The sequence below is a fragment of the Lissotriton vulgaris genome, chromosome 11, assembly GCF_964263255.1.
Source record: "Lissotriton vulgaris chromosome 11, aLisVul1.2, whole genome shotgun sequence".
Lineage (NCBI taxonomy): Eukaryota > Metazoa > Chordata > Amphibia > Caudata > Salamandridae > Lissotriton > Lissotriton vulgaris.
In genome coordinates, this window is record NC_141699.1 from 491,343,450 (window position 1) to 491,358,862 (window position 15,413).

The window sequence follows — 15,413 nt, forward strand, 5'->3', positions numbered from 1 at the left end:
ACTGTTTTGAAAAGCCAAAAAACTTTCAAAAAGTTCAAAAAACACAAAAAAATATAAAACAACAAAAAGAAGAAAAAAAAAGTTCTTTTTAGAACTACCTCCAATTTCTAAATAAAAACTTCATTTTTTAAAAACTCTGTCATCTTTTTTCCTCATAGTACGCTCCCCGGGCCGCTCCCCGGTGCGCGTACCGGGCGCTGCCCCTGCGCAAAACGAAAAAAAAAAAATATTTTAAATGCCCCGCGGGCCCTTTTATGTATGTAAATGTATTGGCATTTATATAGCGCACTACTTACCCGTAGGGTCCCAAGGCGCTTCGACCGCTGCGAAACCCTTCCTGGCTTCCCTGAGAGATGGTCCCTTAATGGGTATCTCCAGGGTGAGACCAGGCATCCCCGGCGGTCTGGTGGGGCCGTTAGTGAAGATGAGGCAAGCTAATGCCCAGAGTTGCCGAGTGTGATCGCTGATCAGAGTGGGCACCGAGGCGAGAGAATTATCGAGTCCGCTGACCCTGGTCCAGAAACCTGCCGCGCCGGGAATCGAACCCTGGTCCCGGGCCGTCCTCTGCTCTCGGGTCTGCTGCCTCTAACCAGTGAGCCACACTACTTCACTTCACTTCACTTCACTTATAGCCCCCACATCAAACCTAGGGGGTCAAGGGGGGGGTCTACCCTGCCCCCTTATGGTCATTTCCCTCTTTGTTTTGCCCACCTCTCGTGTCTCGATCCTACCGAGACACAAGATGGCGGCCGCTCCGGACTGTTTAGAATGTTTACAGACAACTGAGAGCCAATCAGCTTTCTGCGCGCAAGTCGCGTGGCGCGCCTGGAGCGCTCTCCGGTGCGCGCACCGGAGAGCGCCTATAGATATATATATTTTTTTGAACCTAAATTACTCAAAATCCACTGGAGCACATATCTTGAGACATAGCAAAGGCACATCGGGCTACCAGTCCCTACAATTTTGCCAAGTTTGATGGAAATCCATTCAGCCGTTCAGCTAAAAGTGAAATCGACCGCCCTATGGAAATTAACATGGGGAAAACGCGTTTTGGGACCCCCCTTTTATCTCGGCCCCCGCTTGACGTATCCCCCCCAAACTTTCAAGGAAGAACCGGAGCTCGACGAGGCCATTTTCAGGAAATTTTCAGGCAGATTCGTCAACCGGTGCCAAAGTTATTCCAAATAGAATTTTGAGATTTAACATTGAAAAAAATCCTAACTATAACTACCTACTGGCGACCGCCAGTAGGTAATATATATATATATATATATATATGAACGAAACGTTATTCCTTTCTCCAGTCAAATAGAATAACGAGAGTGAGCCCAGATTAGGTGCAATGTTTTCGGTGATTTATTCAAGTGTTTCACCAGCCATCCGCCATAACGCGTTTCACCTCCAACGAGGCTTGATCACATGGTGGGAGGAGCATGTCCTCAGGACACAATTTGCAACCATTTGGCAAGAAAATATCATTAAATATATGCGTTACATTGATGATATTTTCATCATTTGGCGAGGGAGCAAAGAAGAGGCTAGCAATTTTGTCAATGCCATTAACATTAATGATGCCAACCTCATTTTTAGCGCAGACATAAGTGAAACCAACATCAGCTTTCTGGATGTTGAAGTCAGTATAGTTAATGGTGGTATAACAACAGGCCTTTTTAGGAAGAGTACAGCTGGCAATACCATTCTGCACGCGCAGAGTTTCCATCCTGGACACACTATTAGATCCATCCCCTATGGGGAGTTCCTCAGAATTCATAGAACTTGCAGTTCATCAGAGCTAAGGAACCTCCACCAAATGGAAGCGATGAAAAGGATGGAAGCGAGGGGTTATAAACCCCGTGCCCTTAGATCGGCAATGGATAAAGCCAATAAATTGGATAGATCCAAACTTTTGCAGGCCCCCAGCAATTCCACTTCTGCCATTGACAATTCAGTTGGTAATAGCAATTCCATTAGATTGATTACAGGTTTCAGTCGACAGGCCAACCGAATTTCCAAATTGGTCAGGAAACAGTGGTCAGTTATTCTTACAGACCCAGTTTTGAAACAGATTATGCCCAACAAGCCTGAAATTACCTATAGGCGAGCTTACAGCATGAGGAATGCTTTGGTCTCTAGTTCCCCCGAGACTGCTAGCAAGGCAGATTGGCTGTCATCACGGAAGGGTTTCTTCCGTTGTATATCCTGTAGGGCATGCAAATTTGGAACAAACACCAAATCGTATATGACGCCTTTTGATGACAAACCTATCAATTTAAGAGCCTATTTCAATTGTAAAACAGAGCTAGCTATATATGTTCTCACGTGTACGTGCAATTTGAGGTACGTCGGAAGCACGAAGTTACCTGTGCACCAACGTATCCTTCAGCACCTGAGAGCTATAGTGAACTGTGACAAAAGCTATCCTGTAGCCCGCCATTTTGATCAATTCCATAATCGTAACCTTTCCCATCTCAGTTATTTCGTAATTGATGCAGTTAAGACCAGCAAGAAAGGTGGTGATTATGAAAAACGTCTAAGGCAGTTGGAGTCCCTATACATAGTTCGCCTCAACACCAAGACCCCGGGAGGTTTGAACATGGGGGAAGATCTGAGCACCTTTCTGTAATCATTGGCAGTTCAGTTGCCATGTTGTGAACTTGCGGTGGCAACTGGCAACTTGGTTGTCATTTTCACATTTCCTGAGCATTGCTTCATTAGCATTATCTGTATGTCATTGCATTTTCTTTCTTTCCTTGGTCCCTTCAGGCATTTTGTATAACCACCACATAAGCTGTCGCTTTGCTTGACCTGTGGACAAAGTAGCATTTGTATGTATTTGCATATTTTAAATTCACTGTAAACAGTTTTTTTGGAATTTTTTATTCCCTTCACATCCTGATGTCCTCTCTGTGATTTATGTAGGACACCTTAGCACTCCCTCACCATTTAGTTATACTTTTTTGTATCTTTTTTGAGCGGTAGAGTAATACATTGATTGTATTGGTGATATTATTACACGCGCCAGTTTGTAGATTAGCCATCACACCATGGGTAACCATTTCTAGTTTGTGCATTTGATAAAGTTTGGACTTACAATTGAATCGTTAAAACATTGCCCTTAAATTGTGGACAGTTCTGTGGTAGGATATATGTACATGCAAGGACTCGATCTCAATTTCTTTGTTGTATATATATGAAATGCATAATTCATTCATTACTTATTGGTACATTTTAATAATTTTGCGTATTTGCACGTGGAATGTTTACAAAAGATCAGGCTGCTAAGCATTTGCACTTTATTATGTACATACATTTATTATTGTAGTGTGTATATTACTGTATTTGTACAGTTATTATGCGGCGTATTTGCACAATGAACAATTTTTGCGTATTTGCACGTGTAATATGTTTACATGAATGTTGCTAAAATAATTTGCTTTTTTTGCAATTACTCCTTGCATAGTTTGCTAAAAGCCATACCACAGATGTTGAAAATATGGGTTGATTCGTTGTTGTATATATTTTCCAATGTATGTGCACAACTACTTTGAATTTTGGTTCCGTTGTGACATGGCCGAACCATTGATCGTATTTAACGTAAAAAAAAGGGTTGTAGGTTTAGTCCTCCCTTTAGTTCAATGTCACTGATTGAGGCTTTAGGCGCGTTTTGAACCATCAACCAATGTATTTAAACCTTGTATTTACCGCTTACCCGCTGACAGTGAGCAAGGGCGTTCACGCCCGAAACGCGTCTGTTTGGCAGTGTGTTGCACCTCTGCACGTAAGATGAAATAAAGGACGAAGAAAATACCTTTAAAAAGTCTGGCTGTGGATTTATCCATCTGTGTCTGCGTACTGGGTTTGTTGTGGAAGCGCCGCAACCTCCGGTTGGAATCTATATATATATATATATATATATATATATATATATATATATATATATATATATATATATATATATATATATATATAATTCACTGAAAAAAACCATAGGTTATAGACCATATATAGTTAGGAATTCGCATTTACAAAACCTTATTTTACTCACACAAAACCATTGAAATTCCATATATAGTTAGTTGCACTAACTATATATCGCGCACCCGCAATCCACTGCTGATGATGTCACATATTACATCATTCATGACATGGTCAGTGACATCACTGATGACATCACTGATGACATCTCAAATGACATCACTGATGACATCTCAAATGACATCACTGATGACATCACTGATGACATCTCATTTGACATTACTGATCACATCACTGATGATATCATTCATGTGATAATACAATGAACCTCTTCAGACTCTAATATAACCTTAGATACAATCAGTGTAAACAGACACTCACAGACTGTCACTCATCCATGGAGTTACTCACACACCTAGTCAGTCATGCAAAGAATCAATCACACCTCCATTTCCTCAACTATACAGTTATACAAACTTTACTTATTCAAACATATACTAACACATATTTACTCTCTTATACAATCCCTGATACAAGTTCACAATGATCCATACAGCCACTCACACATTCACTGGCTCTTATGCACAGTTATTTATATATGTCAACTCTCACAGTTACTGTGTTTTACATATGTACTTACTTTGACATGTAGCCCTGAGATATCCATTCACTCACCAATACACTCATGCACACAGTCAACCGCCCATACAGCTGTTTCCACATGCACTTTTGAAACCATACATCTAGTGAATCAACTGCTCACACATCTATGCACAGAGTCATACACCTCCCAGCCACCCACACACACACTCAGTCTCCCATACAAATACTTGGGCAACCAATCAATAACCCATATAGTTACTCATATAGCTACTTATCAACACATGCAACAGTTTACAGAACAACAGACATAATGATGCACAAATTAAGACAGTTTAGTCACTAACCCATGCACTCAGTGAGACACATTTAATCACTCACTCATACAGTCAGTCATGCACCTACTAAATCCTTCATCCAGACACTTATACATCCACTCATTCTTCAATATGTAAGACATATTTTAAGTTTACAGAAACATACCGTCACTGGATGTTGTCATCAGTGATGTCATCAGTGATGTCATTTGAGATGTCATCAGTGATGTCATCAGTGATGTCACTGACCATGTCATGAATGATGTAATATGTGACATCATCAGCAGTGGATTGCGGGTGCGCGATATATAGTTAGTGCAACTAACTATATATGGAATTTCAATGGTTTTGTGTGAGTAAAATAAGGTTTTGTAAATGCGAATTCCTAACTATATATGGTCTATAACCTATGGTTTTTTCAGTGAATTTTCAAGGTTTTGTAAATGCTAATTCCTAACTATATATGGTCTATAACCTATGGTTTTTTCAGTGAATTTTCAAGGTTTTGTAAATGCTAATTCCTAACTATATATGGTCTATAGCCTATGGTTTTTTCAGTGAATATATATATATACAGACATATATAAACATATATCATCTGTATATCTATATAAATACAAACATAAATGCATGCATACATATACTTATATGCATGCAGATGCATGTTATTTACATGAAAGTTGAAAAAACACTAATAAAAGCAAAGCTAAAAAGCCACCTCATTACAAACAGAATGGCTTTAACTTAAACGAGGGCGAGATCTATTGCATTTTCAATGCTTGTTTACTTTGGTTCCATCAAGAAGGCATTCAGATGTGTCACACATTTGCCATAAATTCTGAATGTTAGCACTCTAGTTGCACATTAGATCACTGTAGTAAAGCTACTGCTCACCAGGGACGTCTGCTGCTGGTATTCAAAGTGCATGTTTCAGTCTGCATGTCAGAATTTTTTTAATGAAATAGAAGAGGATTTGAGAAGTCACTCAAAATGATCCCTAATTTTTCTTTCTGAAGCACTAATCATACTTTCTATGGCAAAATTAACCCCCTCATGTTGTTCCTTTTTAAATTGAGTGTTTTCAGACTTACCACTTCATTCCAATCAAGATGGCTTCTGGTGTGCCATACTTTTGTCATAAGTAAGACTGTTAGCGCTCTAGTTGTTCTTTAGAACACTCTGGGACATTCTGTCATTGGGCTATACTTGGGATACATCTGGGTGATATTTGGGCTACATTTAGGCTCTTTTGTCTCTGGTGGCCATCTTGGGAGACTGTATGTCAGAATTTTTTAATGAAATTGAAGAGGGTTTGAGAAGTCACTCAAAGTGTGCCCTAATTTTTCTTTCTGCAGCACTAATCATAATTCATATGGCAAAATATACCCCCTCATTTTGTTACTTTTTAAATTAAATGTTTTAAGAGTTACCACTTTATTCCAATCAAGATGGCTTCAGGTGTGCCATACCTTTGTAATAAGTAGGACTGTTAGCGCTCTAGTTGTTCTTTAGAACACTCTGGGAAATTCTGTCATTGGGCTATACTTGGGCAACATCTGGGTGATATTTGGGCTACATTTGGGCTCTTTTGTCTCTGGTGGCCATTTTGGGAGACTGCATGTCAGAATTTTTTTATGAAATAGAAGAGGATTTGAAAAGTCACTCAAAATGTGCCCTAATTTGTCTTTCTGCAGCACTAATAATACCTTCTATTGCATAATATACCCCCTCATTTTGTTCCTTTTTAAATTAAATGTTTTAAGAGTTACCACTTTATTCCCATCACGATGGCTCCAGGTGTGCTATACCTTTGTAATAAGTAGGACTTTTAGCGCTCTAGTTGTTCTTTAGAACACTCTGGGACATTCTGTCATTGGGCTATACTTGGGCTACATCTGGGTGATATTTGGGCTACATTTGGGCTCTTTTGTCTCTGGTGGCCATTTTGGGAGACTGCATGTCAGAATGTTTTAATGAAATAGAAAAGGATTTGAGAAGTCACTCAAAATGTGCCCTACTTTTTCATTCTGCAGCACTAATCATACTTTCTATGGCAAAATATACCCCCTCATGTTGTTTCTTTTTAAATTAAATGTTTTAAGAGTTACCACTTTATTCCAATCAAGATGGCTTCAGGTGTGCCATACCTTTGTAATAAGTAGGACTGTTAGCGCTCTAGTTGTTCTTTAGAACACTCTGGGACATTCTGTCATTGGGCTATACTTGGGCTACATCTGGGTGATATTTGGGCTACATTTGGGCTCTTTTGTCTCTGGTGGCCATTTTGGGAGACTGCATGTCAGAATGTTTTAATGAAATAGAAAAGGATTTGAGAAGTCACTCAAAATGTGCCCTAATTTTTCATTCTGCAGCACTAATCATACTTTCTATGGCAAAATATACCCCCTCATGTTGTTTCTTTTTAAATTAAATGTTTTAAGAGTTACCACTTTATTCCAATCAAGATGGCTTCAGGTGTGCCATACCTTTGTAATAAGTAGGACTGTTAGCGCTCTAGTTGTTCTTTAGAACACTCTAGGAGGCTGCAGTAGAACTCAAAGGAATCAACTGACAGTCTCTGTCCTTGTTGGATGTACATGTTTTACTGAGAATGTCAGACTTCATTTTCACATGACTGAGAAAGATAATGTGAATTTACAGAAAATATGCTTTCAGTTTAGCTTATAGATCCCCTTCCAAACCACTGTGGGAAAATCATGAGATATTAGTTTTCTTTCAAACAATATTCATGATATCACAGCAGAAGGTTTTTTCACATGGTAAAATCACCTTAGAACCCACCACAATTCCTAAAACGAGTATGGTACCATCAACAAATGATTTATAATGTAACTAAAGTCCTAAAACTCTCTATTAACTACAATGCTTTTTAATGAGGTGCTATCATGTATATTGGTCCCAAGATGGCTGCCAACACTTCTTGGATGAAGTGCTGACAGCCAATCAGATCAGATGTGTGGTTAGGCTCCGCCCAGATATATATCTTTTTTTGAACCTAAAGTACTCTAAATCCACTGGATCATATATATTGAGACATAGCAAAGGCACATCGTGCTAACAGTCCCTACAATTTTGCCAAGTTTCGTGCAAATCCATTCAGCCGTTCGAGCTAAAAGTGAGGCCAACCGCCCTATGGAAATTAACATGGGAAAAACGTGTTTTGGGACCCCCCTTTTTTCTCGGCCCCCCCCTTGATGAAACCCCCCCCCAAATTATCAGGGGCTGCTCAGAAACAAAATGTTCCATTTTCCTGAAAATTTCAGCCAATTCCGTCCACAAACGCCAAAGTTATTAGACATAGAATTTTCAAAAATCCCATAGAGAAAAAATCCTAACTAACGGTCGCCAGTAGGTATATATAGTTAGGACCTAGTTACCATAGGAAATCCCCAACATTCTATTGGGAATAACTTTGGCGCTGATTGAGGAATTTGTGTGTAATTTTCCTTAAATTTGCTCATCCACGCTACGCTCCTTCTCTGAAAGTTTCGGGGGGATACGTCAAGTGGCGGGCGAGAAAAAATGGGGGTCCCAAAACGTGTTTTCCCAATGTTAATTTCCATAGGGACCTTTAGACACGGCTACAGCCCGAATGGCTGAATGGAATTACACCAAACTTGGCAAAATGGTAGAGCCTGGTATGCAGATGTGTCTTTGCTATGTTTGGTGCGAATCCCTCCAGTAGTTCTTGAGAAAATTGAATTTGTAATTTTTCAAATGGCATTTTCTACGGGATCTTTAGACACGGCTACAGCCCGAACGGCTGAACAAAACTACACCAAACTTGGCAAAATGGTAGGGACGGGTATGCAGTAGTGCCTTTCCTTTATTTGGTGAAAATCCCTTCAGTAGTTGTTGAGAAAATTGAATTTGAGCAAAATATATATCTATATGCGCTCAACATTCTATTGGAAATAACTTTGGCGCAGATTGAGGAATCTGCGTGTAATTTTCCAGAATTTTGGCCAGCTCCACTCCGCTCCATCCCTGAAAGTTTCGGGGGGATTTGTCAAGCGGGGGTCGAAAGGAGGGTCCCAAAACGTGTTTTCCCCCATGTTAATTTCCATAGGGACCTTTAGACACGGCTACGGCCCGAACGGCTGAATGGAATTACACCAAACTTGGCAAAATGGTAGGGCCTGGTATGCACATGTGCCTTTGCTATGTTTGGTGAAAATCCCTCCAGTAGTTCTTGAGAAAATTGAATTTGAGCAAATTATATACCTATATGCGCTCAACATTCTATTGGGAATAACTTAGGCGCCGATTGAGAAATCTGCGTGTAATTTTTCAGAATTTTGGCCAGCTCCACTCCGCTCCATCCCTGAAAGTTTCGGGGGGATTTGTCAAGCGGGGGCCGAAAGAGGGGTCCCAAAACTTGTTTTCCTCATGTTAATTTCCATAGGGACCTTTAGACACGGCTACAGCCCTAACGGCTGAATGGAATTACACCAAACTTGGCAAAATGGTAGGGCCTGGTATGCACATGTGCCTTTGCTATGTTTGATGAAAATCCCTCCAGTAGTTCTTGAGAAAATTGAATTTGAAATTTTTCAAATGGCATTTTATATGAGACCTTTAGACACAGCTACAGCCTGAACGGCTGAACGAAATAACACCAAACTTGGCAAAATGGTAGGGACGGGTATGCAGTAGTGCCTTTTCTATATTTGGTGAAAATCCCTCCAGTAGTTGTTGAGAAAATTGAATTTGACCAAGTTATATATCTGTATGCGCTCACCGTACACGCACCGTACGCGTACGTGCGCGTACCCTTACGTGCGCGAGCGAGTTTCTGATTGTCTGGCAGTCGACTCTCAACATTCCAAACTGTCCAAACCAGGAAATGTTGGCCCCCATCTTGTTTTTCAGGAGAACTGAGGTACAAGAGAGCCCAAAACAAGAGTGAAAAACATGAAAAGGGGGCAGGGTAGAGACCCCCCAATCCTCTAGCCCTTCTCAGGGGGTCCCAGAAGGACCCCCAAGGGCAAAAAAAAAATAATATTAATCGAAAAAATCGAGGGGTATGCACACCGTACACGTACGGTATGCGTAACGTGCGTGTAACCCGCGATTTAAAAAAATATATATATTTTTTTGCACTTGGTGGTCCTTCTGGGACCCCCTGAGAAGGGCTAGGGGGTCAGGGGGTCTCTACCCTGCCCCCTTTTTGCGTTTTCCACTCTTGTTTTGTGCTCTTTTGTGCCTCACTTCTCCTGAGAAACAAGATGGCTGCTTAGGTCGTCCCAGGAGGATAATAACATATATAAACGTTATCCACTGATAGAATTAGAATTTACAAAACCTTTGAAATTTATTGAAAAAAAATATAGGTTTCACGCCTGATATAGTTAGGAATTAGCATTTAAAAAACCTTGCTAGTTCACTGAAAATACCATAGGCTTCAGGCCTTATATAGTTTGGAATTAGCATTTAAAAAACCTTGCAAAATCACTTAAAAAAACATAGGTTTCAGGCCTTATATTGTATTATAGTTAGGAATTAGCATTTAAAAAACCTTGCAAATTCACTTAAAAAAACCATAGGTTTCTGGCCTTATATAGTTAGGAATTAGCATTTTAAAAACCTTGCAAATTCACTTAAAAAACCATAGGTTTCAGGCCTTATATAGTTAGGAATTAGCATTTAAAAAACCATTGAAATTGCTCCTATATAGTTAGTTGTACTAACTATATTTCGCGCGCTCGCAATCCACTGCTGATGATGTCACATATTACATCATTCATGACATGGTCAGTGACATCACTGATGACATCACTGATGACATCTCAAATGACATCACTGATGACATCACTGATGACATCTCATTTGACATCACTGATCACATCACTGATGATATCATTCATGTGATAATACGATGCACCTCCTCACACTCTAATATAACCTTTGATACACCCAGTCTTAAATACAGACTACCATTCTTGAAACCATTGACACACCAATACCAGTTACTACATACGCACTCACTGATTCCTAGGTCTACACACACATTCACTCATTCACCCATAGAATCACTCATACATACAGTCACTCATCAATACAACACTATCATATGTACTCATACACCTATAGAGACACTCACACACTGCCACTCATCCATGGAGTTACTCACACACCTAGTCAGTCATGCAAAGAAACAATCACACTTCCATTTCCTCAACTATACAGTTATACACACAACACCTTACTTATTCAAACATATACTAACACATACTTACTCTCTTATACAATCACTGATACAAGTAAACAATGATCCATACAGCCACTCGCACATTCACTGGCTCTCATGTATAGTCATTTATATATGCCAACTCTTACATGCACTGTGTTTTACATATGTACTTACTTGGACATATAGCAGTGAGATATCCATTCACTCACCAACACACCCATGTACACAGTCAACCGCCCATATAGCTGTTTCCAAATGCACTCTTGAACTCATACACCTAGTGAATCAACTGCTCAAACATTTATACACAGAGTCACACACCTACCAGCCACCCACACACACACTCAGTCTCCCATTCAAATACTTGGGCAACCAATCAATAACCCATATAGCCACTCATATAGCTACTGATCAACACATGCAGCAGCTTACACAACAACAGACATACTGATGCACACATTCAGACAGTTTAGTCACTAACCCATGCATTTAGTAAGACACATTTAATCACTCACTCATACAGTCAGTCACGCACTTACTAAATCCTTCATCCAGACACTTATACATCCACTCATTCTTCAATATGTAAAACATATTTAAACTTTACAGAAACACACAGTCACTGGATGATGTCATCAGTGATGTCAAATGAGATGTCATCAGTGATGTCATCAGTGATGTCATTTGAGATGTCATCAGTGATGTCATCAGTGATGTCACTGACCATGTCATGAATGATGTAATATGTGACATCATCAGCAGTGGATTGCGGGTGCGCGAAATATCGTTAGTACAACTAACTATATAGGAGCAATTTCAATGATTTTTTAAATGCTAATTCCTAACTTTATAACCCCTGAAACCCATAGGTTTTTTAGTGAATATCTCTCTCTCTCTCTCTCTCTCTCTCTCTCTCTCTATATATATATATATATATATATATATATATATATATATATATATATATATATATATATATATATTACCTACTGGCGGTCGCCAGTAGGTAGTTATAGTTAGGACCTAGTTTCCATAGGAAATCCTCAACATTCTATTTGTATTAACTTTGGCCCCGGTGGATGAATCTTCGCGAATTTCTCAAAGAAGATGGATCGGTCCGCTGCGGTCCTTCCCTGAAAGTTTGGGGGGATTCGTCAAGTGGGGGCTGAGATAAAAGGGGGGTCTCAAAACGTGTTTTCTCCATGTTATTTTCCATAGGACGTTTAGAGACGGCTACAGCTCGAACGGCTGAATGGATTTATAAGAAATTTGGCAAAACGGTAGAGTCCGGCTCGCAGATTATGCTTTTTTTGAATGGTGTAAATCTGTTCAGTAGTTGCTGAGAAAATTAAAGTTGAAGTCAATTATATATCTATAAGCGCGCACAGGTGCGCGCACTCGTGCGCGCACTCGTGCGGCTGTGCGCGAGCGGAATTTTTTTTTTGCTGTGTGACGTCTGTGAACGTTTGATTCGAAGGAAATCAGGAAGTGTTGACCGCCATTTTGTTAGTGCGAGTGAATATATTGTACATTTCAAAGCGTTGGAACATGGAAAGGGGAGAAGGTAGAGATTGTCTGGCCGCGTAGGTTTTCTCAGGGGGTGCAGTAAGGCCCATGAACGCGAAAATATTTATTTTGTTTTTTTTTAAAGTTGCGGGGTGCACGCACCCGGTTGCGCACACCTATTTACAAGAGTGTGAAAATGGAGATAAATCAGAAGTTTGAGTGCTTGGATGTAAGGTGGCTCTGAAAAGAGCCCTTGTGTTAATTGTGTTTTTTCTGCATTTATAAGTAAGTACCGATGCAGAGTCTCATGTTACAGAGGAAGATTCTGTTTCCCTCATCCGTGAAATGAACACCATCTCTCCTATAGATGCCTTGCATGTTGTAACGCAAGTTGTCGTGGTAAATAGAACCCATGCTATAATCTCTGAGGAAAGCAGAAACAGATTTATTTACATGTTTCCTTGCTTTCTCAATTTGTGCACAATGTTGATTGGACCAATTCCATTTCTGTCTTTGGCATATATTGGAATATATCAAGGCAGTTTGAGGAAAAAGTGTCATCAATTGTCAAAAGGTGTCTTTTAGAAGCATTTCCAGACCTACCCCAGTCAATGTGCCTAGATCGTTCCCACCACAGTGCACAATTATAAGGTCTGGTTCTGGGAGATGCATAAAAGTTTTCACCAAAGGCATCAATTGGTGACATCTCCATCCTCTCTGGCCAATCCACGTTATCTGCACATTTGGTAAATCAAGGTTGGAAATTCGTCTGTTTGCTGCATATTTTCCACTCCAGTGAATATAGCTGTGTCCTAAAAGCCAAACCTTCATTTTCAAGGCACATACACTCGTACTCCGATGGGTTCTGGAAGTGGAATAGTAGTTAGAAGCTGAAAGTCAGGATAAAAACATGGATTATGCTTGGTGTGGTTGAAAAAATAAAAATTATTGGTTGATTGTAATACCTCAAGATTGAAGACTATGTTGCATGTTAATGTTTATGTAAAACGAAAAGTACTATTGGGTGTCAAAAAAATGACATGTAACAGAGCTGTGGATAGGCAGGTGTTTCTGGAGGGAAAACAGTCTTCTTAGTTTGATGTAGAACGTTGAGATATGAACTTTTGACCTGTGCCTTCAGCAAGGTGCAGAATGAGGTGTTACCATGGAAACAGCCAGAGAAGGCAGTGGGTGATGGGTGACCTTTATGTGACATTGAAAATATTGTGAGGGACAACCAACTGAAATGTTAATTTGATTTCAAAATTTTGCGGGACGAAATATGATTGGTTGAAGAGACATATATGAGTCTGTATTGACAGGATATCTGTGCCATTGAATTTTGGTTGCAGTGATAGAAGCATTATTCAGAGTTCCGCAAACGAATATCTGTTTTGTGACTGTCACTGTTCTACATCGTACAAAGCATTGGTAAAGGTAAGTCTGTAACTGTTTGCTTTGTCATGTAGTGTAAAATGTGGTTTAGTCACTAAAATTGGTTCATTTTCCTCACAGTCTCAGAGTAACCTCATTTTTGGCTGTCATAATGTCTTGTATTTTTAAAACTATTTTTCCATTTTGTTTCATCACTCTTTATCGACATTATTTGTTTGCAATTATTAGTTTTATATTTTGCATAATAAATTTCAATAAGCTAAATGGTGTTCAGTCATGTTCTTATGTAATCTTTTACTGTTAGTTTTTTAAATTCACTGTGAGTCAGAGACGAAACTGGAACGAAATTTTGGGGGGGGGGCAAATTAAAAAGATTTTGTTAAGCGAACTTGAATGTTTAATTAGTTGGCAGAGTAAAGGTGCAGGGGCTTTTAGGAGGGGTAAAATAACTGCAAGGCCTACTTAACATTCTGTGATGACTGGATTCTCAGACCAGATAGGACCAGCTCACCAGAGCACCACCAACCCGGCCAAAACGTAACCACCTCCCTCCACAGGACCCATCTATCCAGGCACCTGGGTACCTACCTGAGGATGGGGAACTCGCAATATACAAGCTCATATCATCAGAAACACCACTAAATCTATAGGGATTACTAGGAATACTCACTGATTACTAAGGACGTCCATGCCCTACACCATACTCATACCTCATAGTCTTGTGACCACTTGGGCCCAGACTAATCTACCCTGGGGCAGTTCTGATTATATACCATTACACACTGGCCACAACCAGTGCTCCCTCAAGCCTGTGGGTATAGGCACCAGTGTCCTCCCTGGGGTTCTCTTACTTACACTTCAAGCCGCAATCTTGCGGGTATATGCACCAGTGTCCCTCCTGGTGTTCTCTTACTTACACTTCAAGCCGCAATCTTGTGGGTTTTTGCACCGGTGTTTCTCCTGGTGTTCTCTTACTCACAAGCCACAATCCGGTGGGCATAACGCCGCATCCCAACGACGATCACTTTCCTTTCCTATGAATACCTTCAGCTCTCTCTCTCTATGTTGGGAAGTTTCTCTCACTATTCACTAGAGGTACAATAATATTATGGAATGGCCGAATTACATACTGTATAACTTATTCTCTTAGCTGAAGGGCTCCTCTCTCCCTAATTATTCAGAGGTCACTTACCTGATCGGAGGTCGCTTCCGTTCGTGCACTGACACCTGACTAGAAGAAAAGGTTACCTGCACTATATAAGAACAAGGCATACGCTGGTTCACTAAGAACTGGGGTATCTTTATTACAATAACAATAACAATAACAATACTATAACACATAGCCTGAAGAGTAAAAGGGGAATAGACACATACACAGATCTGCGGGGTCTCTGTAAAGCTTTATT